At 37.3% G+C, this 26,867-nt stretch overlaps 1 long non-coding RNA gene across 1 annotated transcript in view; it reads left to right on the forward strand.

Annotated features, from left to right (window-relative positions):
* Positions 1–21,582: 21,582 nt before the first annotated feature.
* The window catches only part of LOC129350884 (uncharacterized), a 253,537-nt gene continuing 248,252 nt past the window's right edge, over positions 21,583–26,867 (forward strand). Inside the window, exon 1 of the long non-coding RNA XR_008604459.1 lies at positions 21,583–21,649. This is a non-coding gene — a long non-coding RNA (uncharacterized LOC129350884). The remainder of the gene's footprint in view (positions 21,650–26,867) is intronic.

Consider the following 26,867-nt stretch of genomic DNA (forward strand, 5'->3'; position numbering starts at 1 on the left):
ACGCACGCACACACACACACACACACTTCCTCGTGACCACCGAGGACCGCCGCAGTAATTATGGAGTAACATCTGCTGGTAACTAAGCCACCTCCTTTCCATAACTCTCCTACTGTGTGTTGTGATCTTTGCGTTTCTTACATAAACCAGGATTTGAACAAACAAGATGCTGTGAAAACCTCCTGAACAAAATAAGAATAAAAAAAAGAGCTGCATCTTCATCTAACTTATTTAAAGATGTTTTTTTTTTTTTTTAAAAGTGGCCGTTTTTATTCTCTGTAATCAGGAGACTCCACTTGAAGCCAGAACTCTGAGAAAGTCATCTATAATAAAAGTATTTTAAAATTTTATATAGGAAATGTATATTCTAAAGGCTAAAATGAGAGTAGCTTATTGTTCAGGCAGCATTACAAACATTTGCTGTGCAATGATTCAATGTAATGATAGGGAGCAACCATGAGGCTAGCTGGGAATATTGATCAGTATTCATCCACCCCATTAACTCCAAAGGTGTTTTTATTTTTTGTTTGTTCTGATGACAACACACAGTCACACTGAGGGTTATATAGAAGAGGCATGAACTGGAAGCAGATCATTCACTGCTAGACGGCATCACAGGGACGGCTAAAACTCAGGTAGAGATGGCGAGGACTCAAGTCTAATGAAAATGTGACAATCTGGCCAAAAGAGCTGTTAAACACGCTGAAAGCTTGATCAGCTAATGAGATGAACGTCTGACAAGAGGAAGTGAAGTGAAGGACTGGAAGTATCATATGAAAAGAGACAAAAGCAGAATGGCAGGTATGGAGAGTTTCTCAGAACCTTTGCCCTGAGGGGAAGTTAGAATAGATGCATTCAGGGTCAGATGGACAGACTGAGCAGACTGTGTGACGTTCATTCTCACATTTTACCCAACCGATGTTATAGCTGTACTAAACTCAACAGCGTTACTGTATTTCATTGCCTTACAGAGTGATTTGAAGCCTTTAGTCAGGTGTGTATACATAGGTACTGCAGCAACAGTTCATTAACACATCCATAAAGATTATTATTTACTTTAAATCTCATAAATGCACAACAACCAGAGGGAAAAAGTTGGGGGTGACAATGGACATAAATAAAAACAACAAATTATTCAACATTACAAAAGTAACTTTGTACAAAAAAATAGTTGATGTAAAAATACATCTTAAAATAGCATTTCCTATTTCAGTGACAGAAGTATCGACCAAACAAAATGAGTTTTTAAGGAGGTTATCCCTCACATTGTGCCACAGAAAACTTACCCAGGAAATAGTCTGATCCTTAAAACCTGTGAGCATTTACTAATGAACAACACTCATTTCCATCGAGGCATTTTTTGTCCATGTCATATTTTTACTCTCTGTAGTTCCATTTTTTCTGCTATTTAAAGTCTTGACCCTCAATGGAAAAAATCACAACATGGCGAGACGTAGGAAGAACACAAAAACATGTAAACAAAATGCAAGTTGAATTTTCTTGATTATTTATTTTATAGAAACATAGAAAAGAAAAAAAAAGAAATGGAATCAATCTGTCTAGCATTCTACTAGATACTGTTGGTGTGTTCCTGCTTCCATTCATATTTGGATCCAATACAGGAGGTCCTCGGCTTATGACATCCTCTACTTACGGCGTTTCAGCGTTACGTCAGAACTGCTTATGTGGAACTAGTTGATGAGCAGAGTGGATGAATACGTCGTCACATGGTGCTATCAGACGGCTTTGTTTCCATTCTCCAGTTGTACTCCACCTTGGATTGTGCTACATTCACTAACTTTCTGTCCTTCATTATGGCTCCCAGCGTAAGTCAGACTCTTCTGATGCTTGGAAGAAAAGGAAAGCCGTCTCCATGGAAGTGAAATTAGACAGAATAAAATGCTGGGAACAGGAAGAAACACCGACCAACATGGGTCAAGATGTAAAAACAGGTCAACATATTGTAGAGACCCTCTGATGAATGAGTGAGACTTTATCTGGTTCTCTGCTGGTTTATTGAACCTTCACACAGTATAATGCGGACCGTAGCCAACGCCAGAAGAACTAGAAAAACCCCATAACTTAGCTCCAGAATTAGCCACCGTGAACTAACTAAACATGGCACGTTCACTGACACCAGGTAAATCTGGAACTGAACAATAAACATTGAAACCTCAACATCAACAACAATATCAGTCCGTTACAATATTCTGTTATCTTCTAGTAAAATGATTCATACATGCATGAAAGTCGTTGGTATTCATGACTTTATGAAGAACTGATCGATGTCGTGATGCATGGAACAGATTTGGTTACATTTTCTCCAGAGTTCCGACTTCCGACGAAAATCGACTTACGTAAATCAGTAGGAACGGAGCTCCTGTACCTCCATCGTGATCTGTGGAAACACAGACTGCAGTTCAATCTAGTTCATGTGATTGTTGTTGTAGCTGAATGTGTATTTATTTTGGTGCATTCACATGAGACATGTAGAATAAAGTGATTAAATATCATGCTTCACCTCAGATTTGATTAATTTACCGAAGAGAACTACATGGAACACATGATACGTTCAATGAAAGTTGAAAACCGGGACCCTCTACAGTTTCTGGCCCTGCTGATGGTATATTTCTGCCATTTCTTATTTAAAAATAACACCTTTGGGTTTTCAAGTTCCTGGATTAGTCCAGTAGTTTAGTCGTAGCTCTCTCACCTACATTTTATGCCCGTATACACCTAGATTGCTTTTACATTTTTTCAGAATGTATGGGGTTTGGCTTCACATGGTGCTGTGCTGGAGTGTTTCTGCAGGTTTAGGTGACAGTCTGGATTCGTGTATTCACTATGCGGTTAAAAAAGCATGAATGAAGACTCCATAATGTAGATAAAGGCCTTTTATTCTCTCTATGTTCATCCTAAACATCCCTGTTTATATCAGTTATTAGCATATGTGTGACTCTAAAGCACGTGTTGCTCATTCTCTGTTTGTTTTGTGATCCTGTCATCTCTTTTTACTGTAAACGTCTTTTCAATTAGCTTTAGTGTGCAGTAATGCATTATAGTTTACAGATCGATGGATCCCTGTGCTGTAATTCCTCAGCTAAAGTCAGCCCTGACTGTTATTATGAGAGAATTCTGTGTGATTACCCATATCACTGTGAAGGTAATCTCTCATTTGGCAGCTTTCTGCATCACGCTGTTGGCCATATGTCCGAGTGACGCCTGCGTCCAAAGCCTTCTGTCTGGGTGATAGACTCAGCCCAATTAACACTAACAGGATTCAGAGCAGGGAAAGCTATATGGCTGTCATATGCAACGCTTCTGTTATTCTGTTAGGAACTTCCTAGCTTTTCTAGTCATGGTTACAAGCTTCATTTTTTGTCTCCTGTTCTTGTCCTCTTTCAGTCACAACCACTCCTTCATTCCTTCTTCTGAATTTTGGACGCTTCAGCTTTCTACGTTCATTCCATTTTCCCCTCTCTTTAATTAAACTGTCCTCATTCCTTCTGTTCTTTTTCCTACATTCATTTCCTCGATGACACTTTCACAAGCTCTTAATAGCGTAGATCAGGGGAGTCAAACTCGTTTTAGTCCAGGTTCCACATTCAGCTCAGTTTCATCTCCAGTGGGCCGGACCAGTAAAACCACAGCACAATAACCTATAAATAACCACATCTCCACATTTTTCCTTAAGACAAATAAATTCCAACAACATTATGTCTCAGTTTATCATTTCCACATTACAACTTCCAGATGACAGAGTGTCTACAAAGGAACACAACATTTAGTCATCTGGAATTGAACCATAGAGGATTTTACTTTATAATCAAAACAACAAGTGTCAGACAAAAACAACAAAACAAGACAAAATATTATAAAAATGAGTAACAAAATGACAAAAGCAAGAAATAAAATGACAAAAAATGAGACAAACAACATGAAACAAAAAAAACCCAACCCCTAACCTTACAAAAAATTGGACAAAAAAGTTACAAAGGGACAAAAAAATGGACAAATGACACAAACAAGACAAAACATGACAAAAGTGAAAAACATGACAAGAACGATACACAAAACAACAAATAAAGCAAAGCACAAAATGACAAAAATAAGACAAAACTCAAGCGAAACAAAGAGGAAACAGAAAATGACAAAAACGAGAAACAAAATGACAAAATCAGACAAAAAACAACAAAAACAAGACAAAATATCTCAAAAATAAGACTCAAAATGATGAAAGAACAATGAACAATACAATATTTTACTTCAAAAACAACTTGTCATGGTCTAGAAATGATTTTAAATTTATAGTTTTACTAATTTACAATCTGCAGTTAATGTCTTCTCTGGAATTTTTACACTTTGAGGGCTGGTTTGGACCCTCTGGAGGACAGCTTTTGGCCCATGGGCCTCATGTTGGACACCCCTGGCCTAGATGTCTCTAAATATTGGCTCTGCTTGTCCCTGCTTTCTTCAATTCATCTTCCGTCCTCCTTTGTTCAGATGTCCTCCTGTGCAGGAAGATTTTAGCGGTGAATGAGAGGAAATGGGTCTAGATGCTGCCATAGACACACATAGATACTCACTTTAAGGACTGACACCAGCTGATGTTCTGCAGCAGCCCTTAGTGAGTGAATATTGTCTACAGCCGCCACCATGTCAAAGTCCTGATACAAGCAATTACTACCGCTGAATAAATCTGAATAAATTTGGCTCCTATTCACCTGTATTCATTTGCTAATTGACGGATGCCCTTTGGGTTGATTGCAGTCTTTAGTTTTACATATAATCTGCTCCTTTTCTCTCCGACAGTCACAGTGGACCGTCTAATTCCCCTTTTCTTTCTTCCCCTTCTGTTTCAAAATTACCAACAAAGAAGCCAATTCATTACTGTCTAATAAGCAGCATCACAGCAGATCTAGTCATAGAGCACATTTTATAAAAATGTCCTAAAGTATTCAATGATTTAAGAAATATTGGTTCTTCTATATATCAAGATTCATTAACAAATCCACAGTTTTCTATCTGTCAAAGACAATCACACTGAAATTAGAAGTAGCATGAGCTGCTGAATTAATCTCTGGAAATGAAATATCACTGAGCCCTGGATAATATGTTTGTATGTTGTTATAGAGCTACGTCACCAGTGACCGAGTGGCTTCGGAAAGCGGCTTTTTTCACTGGGTTTCAATATTGTACATCACTTAGCAGAGCCTTTTTTATCTGTAGCCTGAAGCAGCGCTCTCATCATTCACTGAGACTAATGAGCTGTCTTTGCTGATGTAATTTACCTCATTTTGTGCCAGCTCGTATGAAAAATTTAACCATCGCCATGAAAAATAGTTATGTTTCAGCCCTTAATTATGTGCATATCATTCCGCCAGAGTGTGTTTGAACCCTGGCTTTCATTTGGATTTACTTGGTGACATGAGAATATAGGGGACGTGTAGAAATGTGTGCGATCGCCCGGTGGTTCAGTGACATGATGTAGAAAGAGGGTAATATTAGTTGAAGTGACAGAAACACCATCTGGGTCAAGTGTAGGCAGCGATGTCAGGTACAGTGAATAGAAGTGACACGATGTTATATAGAGGAAAAAATAACACATTTCTCTCCTCATTTCACTAATCCTGTTTCAGTTATTTTTCAAGCAAGAACAGCGTTAAAAGAAAAAGCAAAATAGACACCACAGAATAAAATCAAGAGGCAGTAAACCTGTTACTTCTGTATGGTAGTTTTTAGGTCAAGACTCCCTTCTGCTGTCATTCAAACACTAGTCATACTTTATTCTTTTCAGTCCATCTTCACCTGCCTTGGATTTATACATAACTAAATCAGATCTGTTACTAAATATAGAACCCTAATCAACATCCTAACCCATTTCTAACCCAATAATCCATCTCTAGTCATTGCTTAAACTCCCCAAAACACATCTCTGTCAATAAAAGTTGCATATTTGTACTCTTTTTTTTCAATGAAAAGAAATCTAGTTTTGACCTAAAATGGCTTAGATTCGACTCGAGCCCATCAGCTCACCGATAACTGCCTAAACACTGTGAAAATTTTACTATATGTTTACAGTATTTTCTTACTATATTTTTGGCATATTTTTACAATGTTTTTACTGTATTTTACTGCAGTTTTACTATATATTTGCTGCGTTTTTACTATATTTTTAGCTGTATTTTTACTATATTTTTAACTGTATTTTTACTGAATTTTTACTGTACTTTCATATTTTTTCTGTATTTTGAGCATATTTTTACATTTTTACTGTATTTTTTATTATATTTTTACTGTATTTTTACTGTAATTTTTACTATATGTTCACTGTATTTTGCACTAGTTTTTTTCTAAATTTTTACTGTATTTATGTTTCCTCTGTATACATTGCAGCTAGTTTTTAGGTCAAGACTCTCTTCCACTGTCATTCAAACACTCGTTAGACTTTATTCTTTTCATCTTCACCTAGACTTATACATAATTTTTATACCAATGAGGGCCTTCAGTGACTTAAATAACATTTATGACTAAATATAGAACCCTAATCAACATCATAACCTATTTCTAACCATCTCTAGTCATTGGTCAAACTCCCTCAAACTCATCTCTGTCAGTTAAAGTTGCATATTTACACTTTTATTCAATGAAAAAAAACACCTATTTTTGTCCCTGAAATGGCTTAGATTTGACTCAAGCACACCAGCTCACCTACAACTCTCACTGTAAAACTCCTCTATGCTACACAATGGCAAGTTGTAGTAATTTAATTATATATGCACAAACTGGAAAGTGATTCTGAGGATGAATAATGATTCTGAAACCACTACCTTACTAGCAGACTGGACTGGTTCCTTCGGTTTCTGTGCAGAAAATGCTCAGCTTTGGTGTTGGCTGCTCGTTTTTCTCATGGTTTGTCTTCTGGCATACAAAAAAAAACACCATATGGTCTTGTTGACAAGTTTTAAAAAAACAGGTTTTCAGAGAGGCTCCTTGATCCTAAAGCCAAGAATGACAATAAAACATCACTTAACAACATCAGAACTAAAGTTTATTCATTATTCAGCACTATTGTAGCTCCTATCACCTTCTGTTGAGGAGTTTTTCTGACTATTCCACCTGACATTACCGTCAAAAAGTCTGGGGTCACTCAGAAATGTCCTCGTTTTTTGAAAGAAAAGCATTTTTTACAATGAAAACACCATTAAATGGATGCTAAATCCAGTCTAGTTAATGTAGTAAATGACTATTGTAGCTGGAAACAGCTGATTTTTAATGGAATATCTCCATAGGGGTACAGAGGAACATTTCCAGCAACCATCACTCCTGTGTTCTAATGCTACATTGTGTTAGCTAATGGTGTTGAAAGGCTCATTGATGATTAGAAAACCCTTGTGCAGTTATGTTAGCACATGGATAAAAGTGGGAGTTTTCATGGAAAACATGAAATTGTCTGGATGAACCCAAACTTTTGAACAGTAGGAAAAAACAGTGCACCATTGCAAACCTTGTTTAATTGACAATTTCAAACAGCCACTTGCCCCTACTGGTCAAAATCTAAATTATTACATTTACAGGTCGAGTGCTGTCCCACACAACATTTGGTTTTTATTTAGGTTAAATACAAGAGCACTCAAAAGGTTACTCAGCGTATTATTAATTGCACGGATCCCAGATTTAGCTGGTGTTAAAGGTGTTGGAAACAATCAGAGAGGTCCAAAGATAAAACTCAACCTTAATGAGAGTGAGGGAGAAGGAGAGCATCCAGAATGACCTTCAAAAACCACCATCAACCCGCTGAAAAGGCCAACTTAATCACAATAGCTCCAGTTCAATTCTTAATCTCACAGCAGTCTGCATGAAATGCCAGCTGTGGAGGGGAAAGCAGAATCTGTGATTGCATCTGTACAAGTAGAAAGGTTTCACAACAACCCGTCAGTGTTGCAGGAATTGTTCTGTCCACAAACAATACACAGAATTAAAACACTGGATTTCCAGAGCCAAACTGTTTTCATCTTTAGTCACTCTTTCTCTGGCTGCACAGAGGCCGTTTGGAAGGGTTAAAAAGCTGCTGCTTTATTCCTGCGTGATGATGAAGAGTTTTATGAACACGAAGCTCGCTTCAAAGCAGCGCTGCCTCAGAGCAGAACGAGGCCCGCTCCTTGATGTCGGAGTTTTGTTCTCTCCACATGAGTGGGATGAGAAGACACATATACTTTTGTAGACATACATTTGCTTTTAACTCATCTAGAAATGGAGAGACTTGAATTTTTCTATCCTCATAACTGTTTTGTAAGTAGAGACATTAATATAATCCTACAGGGGTTTGAATTTGAAGTGAATCGAGTTCTACAAGCCAAAAATAAATAAATAAATGGGGGGACTGAAGCTGTAATCTTCTTCGATGAGTTTTAAAAAACTGTGACAATGTAGATCAGGGGTGTCAAACTTATTCTAGTTCAGGTTCCACATTCAGCCCAGTTTAGTCTCCAGTGGACTGGACCAGTAAAACCACAGCATAATAACCTATAAATAACCACAACTCCTAGTTTTTCCTTTGTTTTAGTGCAAAAAAGCACATTCTGAAAATATTCCCATTTAATGAATTATCTTTTTATTAAACATCATGAGCAAACTTTAGCAATTTTAGCAAAATTCAGCCTCAGTTTATCATTTCCACATTACAACTTCCAGATCACAGAGTGTCTACAAAGGAACACAACATTTAGTCATCTGGAACTGAACCATAGAGGATTTTACTTTGTGATCAAAATGACCAAAGTCTGACAAAAAAAGACAAGAAACAACAAACAAAACCAAAATATTACAAAAATAAGACGCTAAATGACAAAAAATGACACATGACATGAAGCAAAACAAAGAAGAGACAAAATATTAGGCAAAAAATTACACAAAATTAAAAAAAATAAGACAAAAAACACAAGCAAGACAAAAATGAAACACAAAATGACAAAAAAGCCTGAGACAAACAAGAAGTCAGACAAAAAACCCAACAAAAACAAGACAAAATATTATAAAAACGACACACAAAATGACAAAAATGAGAAACAGAATGACAAAAGATGAGACAAACGACACAAAACAAAACAAAAAAAGACAACACATTGGACAAAAAAGCTACAAAGTAAAAAAATGGACAAATGACAAAAGTAAGACAAAAAACAACAAAAACAGGATAAAAAATTATAAAAATGAGACACAAAATAACAAAAACAAGACAAATGACACAAGCAAGACAAGAAAACAAAAACAAAACAAAATATGACAAAAATGAGACACAAAATGACAAAAGAACAATGAACAATCTAGTATTTTACTTTATGATCCAAACAACTTGTCATGGTCTAGAAATGATTTAAAATTTATAGTTTTACTAATTTACAATCTGCAGTTAATGTCTTCTCTGGAATTTTTACACTTTGAGGGCCGGATTGGACCCTCTGGAGGACCACTTTTGGCCCACGGGCCGCATGTTGGACACCCCTGATCTAGTGTGTGGTTCATAGCAATACAACAGGACTTAGCATCATCCAGGGAGGTGAGTCTCATAGGATTCCCCAGAAACTAACGGCCTGCTGTCAGACAGGGGATTAGGGGGAGTTTGTCCAGCTTCACTTATATTTGGGTGCTTTTGGGAACAGATGGTTCCAAATTTCAGTACAAGATAATTGTTAAATATATTAGTTTGGTTTAGTTATGAGCAGATTACCACGCATGTGGTTTTATTGTCGTTTTTGCATACTGTTTGATACTACATTATATGTAGTAGAGTAAAGACAGAATTTTTCATTTTAAATTGATACAAATGATAGATTAATAAGGTATTTCTATGGATTTAACTTTGAGAGAGTTTCCCAGCGATATCTTGTAATGAGTAAAACTGTTTTCATGAAGCCAAACATGATTTCTTCACATGAAAACAGGAATAGTGTGAAACTGCTCAGAGCATTTGACCTCTGACTTTAGATATGTTTTAATGTGGGATCTTTATTTATAAATGTTGAGCAATGTTTAATCACTCAGACTGCAGTACTGGAAGTATTCTAGTCTTCCTCTGCGACGTCTTTAAACATTTTTGCCATTTCTAAACCAGCCAGAGTTTTTGGGAAGATACTACGCAGGTAGTGTGTTATATTTTTGTATTCCTTTTTACATCCTTGTGAACATGTTTATCAGACTGATCGGTGGAATGATGAGTCAGACTGTGGTCTCTGATTTTATCTCTGGATTCCATCGTTTCCTCTCACACTTCATAAAAATATGTGGTTTTTGTTTCACCAACACATTTCTTTTTACTGTCTGTAGGTGATATTTACATGGATACAGACTTCATTAAGTAGTGATGTTGACATTTTTTGGCAGGTTTTCTTTATCTAGTATCTTTATTTGACACACAGCCAGGTCTGGTCGGGACACATCTGAGGACGAAACATCTGGAGACGGAAACTATCACCAGTTAACCTGATCACCAGTTAAACTGGAACAGCGGCACCAGTAGATGACCAGTATCCCGTCATAAACTGTCATCCACATGTCGGATCTGACTGTAAAACACACAGAAGTGAAACGTAACATTCTACAGTGAATAAAGTATGGCACTGAAAATAACATCTGTGGTGAACAGAACAAATTCCAGCTCTCTCCAAATCAGCATCAGACACATGATTGATCTCCTTAAACTGTTCTCCAGCAGAACCTCCTGACTCTCATTATAGACTTTATAATATAATATAATATAATATAATATAATATAATATAATATAATATAATATAATATAATATAATATAATATAATATAATATAATATAATATAATATAATTATAAACTCTATAATATAGCCATACACAGATTCTGAACATTAGTACTTTTACTGCTTTGTCTGTGTGGTTAACATTATCTGACTGAATTACTTCATCAGTGGGGGGGTTTATAACTATAATCCTACATTTTTCAGTCAATGTGAGCATGAATTCCATCAAACACTCTTAAAGTTGAAGTTAGGACTAAAGTCATCATTCCATTTGAAATCCAGTCTGCTGCCTAAACCTTTACAAATATGTCGCTGGTCCAACTAATTTCTAACTTCACTGTACAAAGACAAATTGGCGCTATATAAATAAAATTGAATTGAATTGAATTGAATTGAAAGACGTAACCCGGTGCTTTTTCTATATTCATATACTCGTATTTAATATTTTAGATGTCCTTTGAATGTGAACTCATCCACTAAGAAGAGAAGATTTTTATACTGACTGAATCAAAAGCTCTTTAGAAATGTAAAAAACAGCTACAACAAAATGTAAAAAAAAAGATCTTTTCTTTTTGCTACTAGTGAAGATCAACTGTTCTCTTAAAAGTCTAAAGGTTGGATAAAAAGTCATTCAGCTCTGGGCCACATTTCATCCTAATGACATAAAAAAAAAAAAACACCACAGATTGTGTAATAAGCAGGAAAACTAGATGGAAGATGTTCAAGCTGTCAGTAGCCCCACAACTGATCACAAAACACAGATTTGTTCAGCAGATTTTGCCCTGTTTGTTTGTGTTTCAAATAACTTCTATAGTATGAAGGAAGACCACATGCTGCAGTCATTATGAGAAGATATAGCAATACAATAGTGACTATTCTGGCAAAACACAATTGGAGCATTTTAACTGATACGCTCGGTATCAACAGTTCTGCCACTGGCCAGATGTGTTAATTAAAATGTCCTCATTATGTTGATTGAAAACATAATCTGGTCGGCATTATGGGTTCTTCCAAAATGGATTTTCTGTTGCAGATTTATTGAGTATACAGTAAGAGTTCCAGGAGACAGGATTGGGAGAACGAAATACAAAGGAGTATAAACGCTGCTGATGTGCTCGCTTGAGTGACTCCACTGATTTGTTGTTTTAGAAAAAGCAAACAATATGAGGATAAATTACATACATGGAGAATGAAAGAGGTGTTTGTGCTGGATTGATTTTTTTTCTCCATTTCTTGCAAAACAACTGAGAAATCCACACGGCGGTAAAGTGCAGCCGTGGTTCATCTTCAGCTGTAGCAGACATTGATCGCTGAGGCTCAGAGGAATGTTAAAGTTTTGTCCTGAGACTCTCCAGCCAGCTGCATGTATGTTTGGAATGTCTTCATACATGTGGAAAATGCAGCCACACCCAGAAAACTACACACAGATCCACGAGCACACACATTGTACGTAAATCTGGATAATAAAGCAGGATTATAAATTCCCAACTTGCATTATGTCTCACATAAATATATCCAGAATATGATCCAGACTAAGCCCTGCCACAAATTTATTGCGTAATTCTTTAACCCTCGTGTCGTCCTGTGGGTCAAATTAACCCGGTTTAAAGTTTGAAAAATGTGGAAAAAAAAATATTTTCACAGTGAAACTTCCGATGTCCACATTTTCAACATTTTTGGGAAATCTTTGAACATTTTTTGCTGGAAAAAAGAAATGTTAAAAATGTTTCTTAAGAACATTCACAAAAAAAATCTTTTATATGAATGTTCTTCAAGAAAAAAATAGAAGTTTTACTAATATATATGGAATCACTTTAAATATTTTTAGGATTTTTTGGAAGATTTTTACAAATTTTTTGAAAATAAGAATTTTCTTGCCAAATTTGGGGGATTTTGAAAAAAAATAAAACTTTTAAGGGAAAATTTTGAGGAATTATTGGAATTTTCTTCCTGAAGGTTTTGCAAATTTTCAGAAATTTGGGGAAATTTTTTTCTGAATTTTTGGATTTTTTACAGACAAGGAAACAATATTTTTTGGTGCCCGTAAATGAAGACAACAGGAGGGTTAACAGGGACATTCTTAAGTCATAAATGTGCTTTGAAATGGGAATCCTGATCTACAAAGAACCTAGTCATGCTTTCCTCTGCTCATATTTTATTTTAAACACAGCTAAAGAATATTGTTCAACTGAAAGTGTGACATAGATTATAAAATGGTACATTCTGGAGTACAGTAGTCAGTGACAGTGACCTGTTACCATTGGTACTTGTGTGATCTTTTTAGGGACTAGCTTCTCATGCACATCCACATGCACTGTCTCAGCAGTCAGCTACTCAATATCCCCATGAATATTTACAGCTGTCAAAACAAGTTCTGCAAAAAGGAGAGATTGTATTCAGTGTTTGGACCTGCCGGCTCTGTGAAGTGAGAGTGCTCCAATAATGAATCGCATCCTGGCAGCGCCTAACGACTGAAACATGGTAGAACACAGAGAGCCTGCCTGCTCACATCCACTCCAAGGGACTGAAACATCAAGTGTGTTTTTAATGGACATAATTAATGCTTTTATATTTCTGACACACGGTTGTGCTGCTTTTAAAAACTCAGTCTCACTTTTCACCCTAAACTTCAGCATGTTATGGAACTAGATCCTGAAAGGACACTGAAGAATCTGAAGTTTTATACAAATCAAGGAGCTTTTTTTTTTACTGCTGAGACTTACAATCAAATGCCTCATTTTAGGTTGAATCTTGTGCAAATGCATTAGAAGCCACTTCCCTGTTGTCCAGTTACGTCCCTGCTGACTGTATAATCATCAAATTTTAGTACATAAATAGGTAAATACCATTTTGTAAAAAAAAAAGAAAACGCTTAAAAGCCATAAAAACCTTCCAAAAAAATAAAAAATCTTGCATTTTATTTTGGTTTCTTGAAAACCAGAGCAATGGTCCACACTTGGACTGTGTAGAATGTTGGTCCCCAGTGTGTAAAATAGGAATGTCAGCGTGTTTTAGTGAATGTGTGGTCGTGTCCTAAAACTTGAACCTGCTAAAGCCTCTCGCCCCATGTGGTCCACCTGTTTTCATTCATTTTGTGTTAGATTATGTCTTCCGGGCAAATCTTTTGCATAGTAGAATCCATAAATCAGTCAGTTACTGGGCCAAATCTGATAACTGCAGCTAAATTCAGAATCATTCCACTTTTTTTTTCATTGATCAGCACATGGATGTAATATTGTTCAGACCTGGTGGTTTCTTGAAACCAGAAAAAATGACGTATGGTTTCCATTTTTCTCCAATAATATTTTAGCTGTTTTGCACCAACAACAATAAAACTGTCACATGTTGGAGAGCCAAGGAATAGAAACTTCATAATATTAAGTCAGATAATTATCTTTTTGCATAATAACACATTTAAAGACCCAGAAAAATAAGGCACACGTTCACACCTACAATTCAGAATCACCAATTAACCTCTACATGTTTGTGGACTAATAATAATAACACATTTTATTTGTAAGGGCCTTTCTTGACACCCAAGGTGACTTTACAGGAAAAACAAATACAACAGAACAGATAAAAACCATACAAAAAGATAAAAAAAACATACATAGAGATAAAAACATACATAGCGAAAGAGGCATTTAGAGAGAATAAATAGTCTTGAACAGATGAGTTTTGAGTCAGGATTTGAAAAGAGGCAAACTGTGGGAGGAAGCTGGAGAACCTGGAGAAAACCCACACATGTACAGGAGAACATGGAGACTCCATGCAGGAAGATCCCAGGAAGGTTGGGATGCAAACTGGGGATCTTCTAGCTGCAAGGCTGAAGCTGCTCCGTACAGAGGAACACTAACATGCTACTAAATGTGATGATTTACCATTTCCAGTCCATTTAAACAGACTCTGTGTCTAAACACACTTCAGACATTCTTCCAGTTGCTGCAGGGCATCCTGAAGTCATTTCTGTTTTTGGGTTTGCTCGCCATGCTGCCATCCAGCTCATGATAATGTGGTATTTCCAGACACAAAGACTGAGAATCAGACATTTGAAGGGAGCCAAAGCTCAACCTGCCAAGAAGCATGACATTCTGAGAGTCACTCACCAATCCCCTGTTTTTTTCTTTCTGGATGGTAAACACACTTTATTTCAGATCTTTTATGAAGTTCTCCCATCATGCAGCCTTTAATAACTGATCAGAAACTATTATGGGATTCAGTAACGCGCTGGTGATGGATGAGAGAGTTTGAGCTCTTGGAAAATCTGATAAGGAGGTTGAATCTGGCTGAAACTAACCCGTATCCTGACACAATGTTTACACATGCGTGTTGGTAATAATTCATGTTAGCCGTCCTCCAGCCGTGTGTTTGACATAGTGCTGCTAAAGCTGGCCTCTGTGTGCCAAATTATCTCGTTGGTTTGAGCTTCAGCCAGCAGCTTTTGTAGATTTGGACTATGAAACACATTTTATAGCAGTTGTTTGTTTCTCACAGCCGCCCCGTCTCATTCTGTGGTGAGAGTACAGGAAATAATGATACTGGGAGAGGCTTTCTGGTAATTATTAATAAAGTTTGGTTGTGGAAAAATAGTGGAAACCGAGCGAGGACAGGAGAGACGAGGCAACAGGCAAGTAGGAGGGTGAACGTAACGTTGTTGAGTTTAATCCTACAACTAGAACAACTGTCTTCAGATACACACAACCTGCTGGTGTTAATTATAGAAGGAAGCAAAGCAAAACCATTGTGTTAAGCTTAATTAAACCAATACTGGATGAACAAAAGGAAAGAAACTAAATAATATTTATCGATGAGTAAATGCATAATCCAAAAGTAACTACAAATGAAGCTAAACAGCTAAAAAAATGAACCCTCCTGTTGTCTTCATTTATGGCAGTGATCATCAACTGGCGGCCCGCGGGCCGAATCCGGCCCGCCGAACCGTCCAATTCGGCCCACGACTGGATTCCAAAATTGTGAGGATCAAAGAGAAAATATCATGTGGTCCACACTATTAAAGCAACTGAAAACAACAATAACTGAGACTCTTAACTATCAGTAATCCCCACCATTTATGACTCTATTTAGGCTACATTCCCAAATGAGGACAGACTCGCTGCACTGTTTAACATTTATTGTTTCACACAGTTCTTTTTTTTTAACATAACTTTTCCTCATGCCCTTACTTAACATTTGGTTTTTATTTCAAAGTCTCAACAACAAGCTTCAAACTAGTAGACTTCTCAGGACAAAAAAAGGAGGAAAAACCAACTGGCATAACTTAAAATAGCATGGTAAATAAATACTAACCTGGTACCAGAACAAAACAGGTCACAAATAATAAATAAACGTTAAGTGGGCTATAGTGATTTCAGATCACAAGGCTGAAATGGGCTCCTCACACTGCTTAATGGCTGAAGTTACATTTCCCCTCTGACACCAACTTTTTCACATCAGGCTTGGCCGCTGTCAGACTTATGATCAAACAGTCCTCCAAAGACTGGTTTGACAGTCGGTTCCTCTCGTGTGTTTTTATCGAGTTCATCTTGGAGAACGCAGCCTCGCAGGTGTAGGTTGAACCCAACATGGTGAGCACATACATAGCCAGCGTCTTCAATGTGCCATAGTCCTCGGGACAAGACACCCAGAATGCGCTCAGGCTTTCAGCACCATGGAGAGCAGCCTGGATTTCAGTCAGCTCGCTCTGAATGGACGCCTCGTCCAACGGCATCATTTTCACCACGTTTGTGGAGAATTCTCCGCTTGGGCTGATGGTGAATGGGTCACGCACAAATCCAATGACATCCCTGGAAATGAAAAAGTCATGGAATCTAGCAGAGAAGTTGTCTTTTAATTGTGTGATGAATGTCTTCATCTTGTCTATTTTGTTGCTTTCTCCCACCGTCTTCAGTGTGTTGAAGTGCAGCAGCCTCTCTGACAACAAATCTGCATGGAACAGATCAAGTTTGTTCCCAAAGGTATCAAGTTTTTCCACCAAATCCACCACTGATTTTTCTTTTCCTTGCAGCTGGACATTAAGTGTATTCAATTAAAAACGCAACGTTGCACATGTATTCTCTGTCTTGCATGATGCGGAGATGGTCAGCTGCCGCTTTTGATTTACTTTGTTTAAAAAAATCCACTACTTGGGCACGGAGTTCAACGAAGCGCTGCAGTTCTTTGCCCTTACTGAGCCAGCACACGTCATTGTGGAGTAACAGGTCATCATGAGAAGCCTGGGATTCCAGCACAAATTTGCTGCGTGCTTGAATTTCCTCTGATGTGGTTAATAATTTTCATTGTTTTCTCCATCACCTCTTTGAGCTCCCCGCTTAGCTTTGCACACAGCACGCTTTGATGGATAATACAGTGAAGGGCGTTAGTTTTAGGAGCGACAGTCTTTATTCTGCTCACCGGACCCTTGTTTTTGCCAATCATGGCAGGTGCACCATCTGTCACTGTCAGGTTGATTTTATCCAGGGACAATCCATGGCTTTTAAAACAATCCTCCAGTTTTCCAAAGATGATGTCAGCAGTGGTGTTGTCCTCCAGCGGAAGCAATGCCAGCAGCTCCTCTCGGAAATCTTTGCCATCAAAGTATCTGACAAAAACGCACAACTGTGAAATATCCGTGTTGTCAGTGGACTCATCAATAGCCAGTGAAATGTATTTGGCTTCCTTGATCCCGTCAATGACAGCTGGCTGGACATGCTCTGCCAAGACGTGGACACGACGTGCAGCAGTTGAAGCAGAGAGAGGCATTTGTTTGACAGATGCAATAACTCTGTCCATGGATTTGTCGGGGGCACCGTTCCTCCAGAACGGTGACCGTGCTCTCCTTTAAAAGCTCACTTTCCGTGAAAGGCCGGTTATGTTTGCAAAGCACCCAGGCAGCCTGCAGAGATGCACACCTTACTCTCTCTTGATCAGTTAAAGTTCCAGTAATAATGCCATTTGCACGGGTGCAGGCAGATTTCAATGTGGCCATTTTTCTCTGACGGGCCTCTGACTGCTCAGGATATGAATCCTTGAAATTTGTATGTTTAGTGTTGTGGTGACAGCGCAGATTATATTCTTTTGCAACAGCAACAGGTTCGTTGCAAATGAGGCATACAGGTGACGCATTTCGGAAGGTTGGCATGATAAATGCGTACTTTTCAGTCCAGTCTTTATTAAAGGATCTGTTTTCCACATCAACTTTTCATTTCATGGCCTTTGAGAGTTCCATTTTGCCTGTGTTAAGAGGCCTTTTCCTTTCACTACTGCTGTGTTTGTTTTTTCAAGTAAAAAAAAGTAAAAATGTCTAAAGTGATCACATATATATCAGTAAAACTTCTAATATTTTCTTTAAGAACATTCATATAAAAATCAACCAAAATCCAGTGAATTTCGCTGGATTTTGGTTGATTTTTATGTGAATGTTCTTAAGAAACATTTTTAACATTTCTTTTTTTCCACCAAGAAATGTTCAAAGATTTCCCCAAAATGTTGAAAATGTGGACATCAGAAGTTTTACTGTGAAAATATATTTTTTTCCACATTTTCAAACTTTAAAACGAGCCAGTTTGACCCGCAGGACGACACGAGGGTTAAAAATAACAAAGGTTGTTTGTTAATTCCTTCTAAATGTTTCTACCACAAAATGAGTCATAAGTGCATCCTCCTGTTGACCTCTGATGTGGTGCAGGTTTGGTTAAGTTAAGGCAAATAAGAATATCTGGTTAGACCAGGGGTGTCCAACATGCGGTCCGTGGGCCAAGAGTGGTCCTCCAGAGGGTCCCATCCGGCCCTCAAAGTGTAAAAATTCCAGAGAAGACCTTAACTGCAGATTATAAATTAGTAAAACTATAAACTTAAAATCATTTCTAGACCAAGACAAGTTGTTTGGATCATAAAGTAAAATACTAGACTGTTCATTGTGTTTTTGTCGTTTTGTGTCTCGTTTTTGGAACATTTGTCTTGTTTTTGTTGTTTTTTTGTCATTTCTTGTCTGACTTTAGTCTCATGTTTTTGTTTTGTGTTTCCTTTTCGTCTCGCTTTTGTTTTTTGTCTTATTTTTGTCATTTTGAGTTTTGCTTTATTCATTGTTTTGTGTATCGTTTTTGGCATTTTTTTTGTCTCGTTTGTGTCACTTGTCCATTTTTTAAATAGCTCCAACTTTTTTGTCAAAATGTTTTGTTTCTTTTTTTTTATTTTGTGTCATTTGTCTCTTTTTTGTCATTTTGTGTCTCATTTTTGTAATATTTTGTCCTGTTTTTGTTGTTTTTTTTGTCTTTTTTTTGGTCTGACTTTTGTCTTTTTAAAAGTAAAATCCTCTATGGTTCAGTTCCAGACATCTGTGACTAAATGCTTTGTCCATTTGTAGATTATCTGTGATCTGTAAATTGTAATGTGGAAATTATAAAGTGAGCCATAATGTTGTTGAAGTTGAATTTTTCTCAACAAATTTCTGTTCGTTCATAATATTTTGTGAAAAGATAATTCCTTAAATGGGAATATTTTCAGAATGTACATTTTTGCACTAAAACTAAGGAACCATCAGGAGTTGTGGTTATTTATAGTTTACTATGCTGTGGTTTTACTGGTCTGGTCCACTGGAGATCAGACTGGGCTGAATGTGGAACCTGGACTAAGATGAGTTTGTTTCCTCTGGGTTTAGAGGATTATATCCAGATCTAAATGAAACCAAACAGTGTTTTTTTTTCTTGTTTTTTTTTTTTTTTAGTGGAAAAGAGAACACAGAGCTGGAGGGACAGAAAAAATAAGGAAAAGACTGTGGCAGGGAGAGCAGAGAGAATGAACATACTACTCGTCTTAGAATCACTTTAGTGGTGACATTTCTAAAGTTTTCAAACTTCTGGAAGCAACGCGAACACACAAACCTGGAGAAAAGGCTGATTCAGAGCCACTAAACCGCTTGGAAAGTGATCTAACAGACTTTGACTGTGGATATGTGAAGAAATTATTAATCACGCTAAGTCTATTACGGCTAAATTATTCATGCTGTGAAATGATTTCCCTATCGTCGGAGGAGCCTGGAAGTGTCAAGTGGCTCAAATTAACTGTATAACATGACTGCCTTTTTTCAGTTTTCACATAGGCTAAAAAAAACGTGACCCTGCAATTAACTTGTAATCCAGCTGAATGAAAAGCTTGTAAAACTAAAACAGGAACACAGCTGGTGAGGAACATGTAGTTGGATATCTGCTGTGACCTGTTTTTTTAGATTTTACCAGAATGGTTCAACTAGTTAAGGTTCAAAACCTTAACAAAGATTTTCAGAATGGTTTTGTGAGATTGCACAGATCTTTTCATGTAAGTTTCTTTGCTTTTTTAAGTTTGGTGATAGGAGTTCTGTGATGCTAACGGATACTAAGCTGCACTGAGATAGCTGTGGTGTCTGCTAACATGATATTCTTACAAAATAAACTAAACCACGTAAACCAGATTTATTCTGTTCTCACTGTTCACACTGAATGGATCCACATGCGATCTCCTTTTCTGATCTGTTATTTACTTCTGGGATTGTTGTTTTTTTTCCCAAATTAAAGTACAAACCAACAGAATGAGCCCTTTTATCTTCCATCTGCTCATGTTCCTTATTTTTCTCCCATAAAATTATTAAGTACATTTTTTATCCTGGAGCAACAGAATCCAATGTCAAGATCTCACTGACCTGCTGTATGTCTGAATATGAGCCTAAATTTTACTCCACATCATGTTTGTCTTTTTCTAAATAACACTACATACGTGCTTTATGAGTAGATGCATACTGGTCAACATTTAGCTGTTTTAATCTTCAGTGATGCAGCTCTAAGTGGGAGTTTTACAGGTAAAGTTTGTCATTTGGACAGATGATCCTCCTAATAATGCACAGACTAATGGGGATTGTCTTCAGGCTGGACACAGGGAACGATAGATGATCATGTGGTTGGAATTTTCCTACAACAAGGTCCTGATCACTTTGTTATCAAACTCTAATTTGAAAAGAAGAAAAATGGTGATAGCTTCCAACATGTATGTGTTTCTGAGCATGCTCAGTGCCGTGTGCCATTCAGGAACTACTCAGCTGAGATGAGAAAGCAGTCGTTGTTATTAGTCTGTACAGAAACAGATGGTGAAAGCATTTTTCAGAATGTAAAAAGTTGTCTCTGTGCAAAAGTGTGGCTCACTTGGTAGTTTTGGACACATGAGCAGTACATACTGAACAGTGTGATGTTTTAACCGACTGCTAAGTAAGGAAAGTATGGTTTTACCTTGCTGACATGTTTGGACTACGTCTGTAGTCTTCTTCAGAGCATCATCTGACGTGTGATGACGTGTCATGTTGAACTGCTCGCCTGCTTCCTGATCTCTATGACCTCCTTCATCCATCGTTTGTATTTGTTGGTCTCTGATGATAAAATCCTCCCTCTGAACCAGTCCATGATGTGATTATTATATTATCAGTCGTTCCTGATGGCTGATTTTAAGTTTTCTTGTTTGGCTTTGTCTGTTAGTGTTCTTGTGGGTTGTCCAGCTGTTTCCTTTTTCACCTGATGTTCTTTTTTTCCTCGTGTTGTATGACCTACCTGTTTTCTCACATGATTTGCATAGAATTTCATCAGTGATGCTGCATTTATTGTCTGGTTCTGTTTTATCTTTTGGATGGACTAATAGCTGCCAGAGTTTTGTATGTGGTTTTACTGCTGTGTTGATGTTGTGTTTTTTCATTACGTGTTGTATGGGTTCTGTTATCCCTCGGATATATGGGATGGTGATTATGTCTCTGTTTTCTGATTCTGACAGATCTGTCGGACCGGTCACCTGATAAAAACGTCATCACACATCAGATGAAGCTCTGAGGAAGACTGCTGATGTGGTTGAAACATGTCAGCAAGGTAAAACCATCCTTTCCTTACATAGTTGTCCGTTAAAAAGTATTCCAAAGTAAGAAACAACAAAATGAACATAATCCATGTAAGTCAACTAAATTATCCGTTAACACAAAACCCTGCAGAAAGTTGCATCAAATTGACTGTTTCCAGCTTTACATGTTAACTGTCGTGTCGTCCTGCAGGTCAAATTGACCCATTTTAAAGTTTGAAAATCTGGGAAAAAAAACATTTTTACAGTAAAACTTCTGATGTCCACATTTTCAACATTTTTGGGAAATCTTTGAACATTTTTCGGTGGAAAAAAAAGAAATGTTAAAAATGTTTCTTAAGAACATTCACAAAAAAATCAACCAAAATCCTGCAAATTTCACTGGAATTTGGTTGATTTTTATGTGAATGTTCTTAAAGAAAATATCAGAAGTTTTACTGATATATATGGAATCACTTTAGATATTTTTAGGATTTCTGGAAGATTTTTTTACTCATTTTTAGAAAATATTTACAAGAATTTTCTTGCTAACTTTGGGGGATTTAAAAAAAAAACTTTTAAGGAATTGTAATTTTCTTCCTGAAGGTTTTGCAAATTTTCATAAATTTGGGGGATTTTTTGCTGAATTTTTGGATTTTTTACAGACAAGGAAACAATATTTTTTGGTGCCCATAAATGAAGACAGCAGGAGGGTTAATAAAATGATAAATTAGTGTTTGTTACTCACTAAAGTTGTTACAGACACAGCATGAACATGTCTTTTGGGCTGTTTCTACACAGAAGGACTTCCAGAGACGCTTCCAGTCACTATAGGACACACATATTTACTAAATTTAGCGGTCTACACTGGGAGGCGTGACAGTTTGGATTTCACTCTGCATGCCTATAAATGTTAGCATGTCAATGTTCCTGCATTTTACACGTCACTACACTGATTGTGTATCAGTACTTTTCCAGATCACCTCCACTGTAGACCTAGATGGAGCTCTAGAGCTGTAGATGTTCTGCTAATGTGCTGCTCATGCTACGCCTCCTAAAGGTCCACACACACTAAATTAAAGCAGTTATCTGTGAAAAACACACTCATGACAATGTTCAGCTACACTGTTAATACCATTTCCTGCCATTCATCCAGCATTCATTTGCTCTGCTGTTGCTGTTGACCATGAACTGGGCTGTAATTACAGAAAACACTGAATACTGCATCTAAACTCAGCAGCTTTCAGCAGAAATATCCAAAGAATGTTTTGACTTGTGCATGAATACAACTCAAAGCGCTACACAATTCCTGCCATTGTGTTTGTCTTTTAACTGCATTTATGGAGTGGTTACCTGCTTCCATTATAGACAGTTTAGTACATAATGCATTTAATGTTTTAGAAACTAACCGTCATACTCAGCAGTAAAGTCCATCACTAATGCATCGTGTACTCAAAGACTAGAAAATCCAAAATACAAGCTAAAAGTATCAGGTACACTTAAAGTACATGAAGCAGAAACTGACATTGAATCAAACATTAAAAGCGATTCTTCAAAGGCGAATTTCCAGATGTTTGGTTGGTGCAGTCCTGAAGATATGTTGGGAGAAAGAGAAGGAAAACTCTGTCAGCCAGGTCTGGTGGCTGATTGTGGAGGACTTGATGAGAATGAGTTGGAGTTTGATGGGTTGCAGGACAGAGAGCTGGAGACAGAAAAGCAGCGGAGTTCTGGATGCTTTGAATCTTATTCAAGACTGGATGGCATCCTATAAACCAGGAGTGCCAAACTCATCTTAGTCCAGGTTCCACATTCAGTCCAGTTTGATCTCCAGTGGACCGGACCAGTAAAACCACAGCATAATAACCTATAAATAACCACAACTCTTGATGGTTCCTTTGTTTTAGTGCAAAAAAGTACATTCTGAAAATGTTCACATTTAAGGAATTATTTTTACACAAAACATCATGAACAACCTGAAATTTCTAAAGAAAAATAAATTCAATATCATCTGGAAATAAATAATACAGTATTTTACTTTCTGATCAAAATGACAAAAGTCAGAAAAAAATACAAAAAACCAACAAAAATAAGACAAAATATTGCAAAATGAGACACAAAATGACAAAAATGAGACAAATGAGACAAACAAAAGACAAGAAAAGGAACAAAATGACAAAAATGAGACAAAAAGCATAAGAGACACAAAAAGGAAACAAACAACAAAAACTTGAGACGAACGACAAAAGTCAGTCAAAAAACAACAAAAACAAGACAAAATATTAGAAAAATGAGACAAAACGACAAAGGAACAATGAACAATCTAGTATTTTACTTTATGATCAAAGCAACTTGTCATGGTCTAGAAATGATTTTACATTTATAGTTTCACTAATTTACAGTCTGCAGTTAATGTCTTCTCTGGAATTTTTACACTTTGAGGGCCGGATTGGACCCTCTGGAGGACTGCTTTTGGCCCGTGGGCCGCATGTTGGACACCCCTGCTATAAACAATGCTGTTGCAGAAGCGATAGTTAAGATGTAGTGAAAGCAGCAGAACTGGACTGAGATAAGCAGCTGTCAGTTTGAGCTCTGATAGTTCACTCCTCTGTTTCCTCCAATCTCTTCTTCCTACCTAAAAAACTTACCAGAAGCAGAGCGTCGATATATTTTACCTTTAATCCCTTCCTTATACTTCATTTCATCGCTGCTTCAGCCCTTTCTTCCTCGTCACTCGTCTGCTCTTGTCCTTGTCAGAACAGCGACTGTTTTCAAGAGCTGTGGAATAAACTGTCATTATTTTGCCTCTCCTCCCAGCAGCAGCAGCAGGAAGGTCAAAAGCCCTCCAGAAAAGCTGCATTCACATGGAGATGGTGGAGAGCTGGTAGCAATCTTAGCCAGTGTTCATTTTCACTGAGTCATGTTTGGAAGTTCTGTGTCATTTTGATCATATCTGGTCCAGATCACTGAAAAAGAACCTCTGGATCATAACGTTACAATCTGAAAACCAGCAGGACTAAATCTGCTCAAAGGAGAATTAGACTTCTGAACATTTAGCGTGAAGGTGCCCTTATCACCAAACTTAACCCCCGACTGCTCCAATCGATCAGCTCCAGGACCATCTGTACCAGAATGTGGATCTGATTGATGGAACTGTGAGGCGTAAAAGATGCTTCCTTCATATTCAGATAATCTTACACCACAGGCTCTTTCTAAAAGATCCATCTACATTTTTGTTATTTCAAGTAATGCTCAAAAGACGGTTTTATTCTGTGAATCTCTTCTTCAGTTTTATATCTATTTATTGATTGGATTTTATCAGTGATGACATAGTTTATCTACTATGGATATACCACCATTTATTGATATGGTGAACATACTGAAATAATAAATAAAAAACGTATATTGTTGACAAATTTCCCCTTTACATACTGGGTATAAAATCTAGAAAATACATTCTTTAGAGACCGCTTCATTTTAAAACAAGGCTGATGCGTTGTTTTAATTGGACAGCAATGATGGGTTCATCGCTCTGTGGAATAATTTGACAGAATAATGACTTTCTTCTCTCTGTGTCTACAAGAAACAAAAAACAAAAACTGAAGCTACATGGGACTTTGCAGCATCTCATTCTGTTCTGTCTTGGTGATGTTCCATTACAAGAGCAGGATCAAATGGTGTTTTGTGTTGTGATTGCAGGAGGCAGAGAGAGTGGAAGCGAGTGCTACAGAGAGATAAATATTAGTGTGTCTGCACCCACAAAAGGATGCTGTGTCATTGTGAACTGGTTATAATGAGCTTCATTTTTGGAGCAGCATTTAGTTTTGATTGTCAGGACATCATCTTGACAACAAAAATCGATTTAGCGTCCTGTTTGGTGAGTGTGTCCTGTCATGATTTGGGCAGGAACAGTAGTAATTGAGGGTAATTTGGTTGTTTTTGTTGGTTCCACATGTCCACAGGGTTTTTTTCTTGGTGCCAAGTTCCAAATCTGGATTGTAATGACTTCTTTTATATGGCATATTTTGCAGCGGTTGTGGCATTTCAGGCTCATTACTGTTGAAGGGCTGCAGAGTTAAACCCGGTGACCATCCACTGACCATCTGACGCTGGAGTGAAATCACTGTGGGAGGTCTGGCGAGGTCTCGACTCTAATTCCTACGTGCTCTTTTACTAGTTGGGTTCCTTTCATCTTTTTACAGATAGGCTCACTAAACCAGATCCTGTCATTTGTTCCCATGTGAACCGAAGCTCTTTCCAGCCTGCGACCACGCCACACACAGACGCATTCAGACACACATAGAGGCAAAAAAAAGTGTAGAGGAGCTGCTTTCCTTCTGCAAACCACACCACACAGAAGTCTGAGAGCGCAGGGGACCGGTTACCATACAGCACATGTTCATATGAGCATGAAGGAGGAATGGTGGGCAGCACACGTTTTTGTCAATTTGCATCTCATTTTTGTCATTTTGCATGTGGTTTTTGTCGTTTTGCGTTTCATTTTTGTCATTTTGTGTCTCGTTTTTGTTGTTTTGTGTCACATTTTTGTCATTTCATGTCTCTTTCCTGTTGTTTTTGTCTTGTTTTCGTTTCCTATTTGTGTTGCTTGTCTCATTTTTGTTGCTTAGTGTCTTATTTGTGTTGTCAAATTTTGTGTCTTGTTCGTGTCATATTGTGTCTCTTTTTTGTCATTTTGTCTCTTTCTTTCAGTCTGTCTGGTGTCCTTTAACCTCCACATTAGTGAACAATAAACATTGAAACGTCAACATCAACAACAATATCAGTCCATTACAATATTCTGTTATCTTCTAGTAAAAAGATTCATACATGCATGAAAGTCGTGGGTATTTATGACTTTTATGAAGAACTGATTCATATCGTGATGCACGGAACGGATTTGGTTACATTTTTGAATTGGAAGAACCACAGTCGTATCTTCACGGGAGAGGAGTTTAGTGTATTTTGTGTGTAATACATAATTTTCGTACTCTATGCAGTGAGAAGCCAAAGCAACTAAAAATAAACGGAAAAAAATACAGATAAAATAAGATTTTAGAGTTTCTCCTACAATTAAATCTGTTTAAGAAAAAATAATAACACAGAATAGATAAGTTTGGATTGAGTTTTGGTCAGATAATACCGTTTACATCACAGCTGTTTCTGCTACTGGATTTATTACAGTTTTTTTTTTTTTCAATTACATTAGATGAATGTAGGTGCAAAATCAATAGTTCATTTGCATTTTTCTCTTTCTCT

This window comes from Amphiprion ocellaris, chromosome 17 (assembly GCF_022539595.1).
Source record: "Amphiprion ocellaris isolate individual 3 ecotype Okinawa chromosome 17, ASM2253959v1, whole genome shotgun sequence".
NCBI classification, from domain to species: Eukaryota; Metazoa; Chordata; class Actinopteri; family Pomacentridae; genus Amphiprion; species Amphiprion ocellaris.